At 51.7% G+C, this 2,209-nt stretch overlaps 1 protein-coding gene across 1 annotated transcript in view; it reads right to left on the bottom strand.

Annotated features, from left to right (window-relative positions):
- ALMS1 (ALMS1 centrosome and basal body associated protein) overlaps positions 1-2,209 on the bottom strand; it is a 146,315-nt gene that overhangs the window by 652 nt on the left and 143,454 nt on the right. The window lies entirely within an intron of this gene.

Here is a 2,209-nt window from a genome sequence, read left to right as displayed (position 1 = left end):
CTCCTACTACAGAGACTGGCAGAGGCCCCTCCTACTACAGAGACTGGTATAGCCCCTCCTACTACAGAGACTGGCAAAGGCCCCTCCTACTTCCAATTCCCCAGCTTCAGCTCCAGAAATCATGGTATCACTCAATAAATGCTGGATTTATCTACCCAAACTCAGAAACACGGTGACAATTCAAAGTAGAGACCTGGAGGCCAAGATGTGTCAAGGACAGCAGCTTCCCTTGGCTCCCCCACCAAGCCATACTGTGACCGAGGATGGCTTCCAAATAAACCCTCACAACCACAAATGAGACAGGTTGTCATTCCCTCCTACCTCCCAGGTGATGCAAAAGAAAGCTCGCACTGTTGTCCCGACATGGGCACAGAGTATTACACCCATCAAGGAAACCTAAGATTGGAGCTCTGCTCCCTTCCCCCTCGGCAGTCCCTAAAGTACTTTAAAAACCAAATTCCCACTGCATGAGTTGTTAGTGGAAATGCTGGAGATGAAGGGAACACATCGTCTGAAACAAGACTGGGCTTCACCTTTCATCTCTTACTGCAAAGCAGCAGAAGCAAGGAGACAGGACTGCTGATTACTGGGAGTTTGCTCCTAAGCCTACATGAGACCTGCTGCAGAGACAAAGTGATGAGGGGATGGGAGAAAAGCAGAGGGGCAGCCGTGGCAGCTGGGGACCCCATCTCAAAGAGCCTTGCTCCTCTGACAGGGCAGAGTGAATGGCCACAGCTGGTGGGCTGGCACACTCCCTGCCCCCCATGGCTGCCTCCATGGGGGTTCACTCAATCCCAAGAGAGATTCTGTTGGCTGCGTTCTACTGACTACCAGGACCCTCTTCTTTCCTCGGTGGGTGCAGGGCCTGACTCAGTCTTCTTCTTGTCCTTAACTCTTGCCCTCATAGGAGGGGACTTCAATATATATACTGAGATTCTCTCAGAGACCTGAACCCCGATTCCTCCCCATACCCATTTCCTATGCTCTGCTTCCCCTGCTCATTCCCCTGCACAATGGTCACAGCCTTGCTCTTGCATCCCACTTCCGTGCTTATAAGCCCCCAAGTTCCTGATCACGTCACCTGTCCTTCTGCCTCGTCTCCTCTCACCTTCTTCCTCCAGTGCTTATCAGGGCTCCCCCAGGCCATCATCTGCTCTGGCTACACTGCCCTACGCCATTCTCTTTAGTGAATTTCTTGCCTGGTTAAGCCTCGGCCTTGAACTCCTCCCATCATCTGCTGCTGAACAGCTGGAGGAAATCACAGAACCAGGCTGCCTGGGCCACCACAAATTTGTCAGATAATCTCAACTAGGAGCAAGGCAATCCCATACAAGTCCCTAACAGATTAACCGCCCCATTCACCTCATCAGCTTGTCCAAACTGTGGGATCACACTCAGACCTTCCATGGCTCCCCTGCCCCACTCTCTCATCCTCCATGTCACTAAAAATGACTGAGGCTGTTTGCTACAAGCTCCCCTTCTCCCTCCTCACCTCACATCCCTCACACCAAGAGGTGGCCCTGCTCCTTGGCAAGGCAATCCCCTCTCCCTGCACGACAGATCCCATGCCATCCTATCCCTTCCAGATGGCCCCTAACATCACCCCCACTCTCCCAGATGGCTGGCTGCTTCCCTATTGCCTACAAACACATCTATGTCTCTTTCTCATTGGATCTCTTTGGGAACCCCAGGACCTCCATCCAGTGCAATGCTGGCTTTATCACTCTCGCAATCTGCATGACACCCCTCCCACTGAAGAGAGATGGGTGGGGTCATGGAAAATGTCCCAGAGTCAAAGGGTAATTCCACCCCCCTTCCAGGCCTAGTATCCTCTGTAAGAGGAGGTAGGTGGACTCAATAATCTTTAACATCCTTTTCTCTTCTGAGGCCTAGGAGGCCACCCAATTCCTGGTGCAGTTAAACAGATGTGGGCTTTTTATGTGAGCCCCTTGGGAGGAAAGCACTTCATTTATTGTGACTCCACTGCCCAAGTGGATGCTCAGGGAATTGGTGACTGACTGACCTTTCTATAAAGACGCTCTCCCCGATGCATGAAGTCGATCATCATCCATATTCTGACAGAGGGTTTTATATTAAAATCTAGCCATGGGAAGCCCCCACACAGCCATGCCATAGACCATCAGGTCTACAAGCAGGTCAGCCTCACAAGGCCAGACACACACACACACACACACACACACACACACAC

Source organism: Petaurus breviceps, unplaced genomic scaffold (assembly GCF_028583685.1).
Source record: "Petaurus breviceps papuanus isolate PSGF00001 unplaced genomic scaffold, PetGlider_PUasm1.0 139, whole genome shotgun sequence".
Lineage (NCBI taxonomy): Eukaryota > Metazoa > Chordata > Mammalia > Diprotodontia > Petauridae > Petaurus > Petaurus breviceps.
The sequence above is the reverse complement of the archived record's forward strand: the minus strand, read 5'-3'. Positions and strand labels throughout refer to the sequence as shown.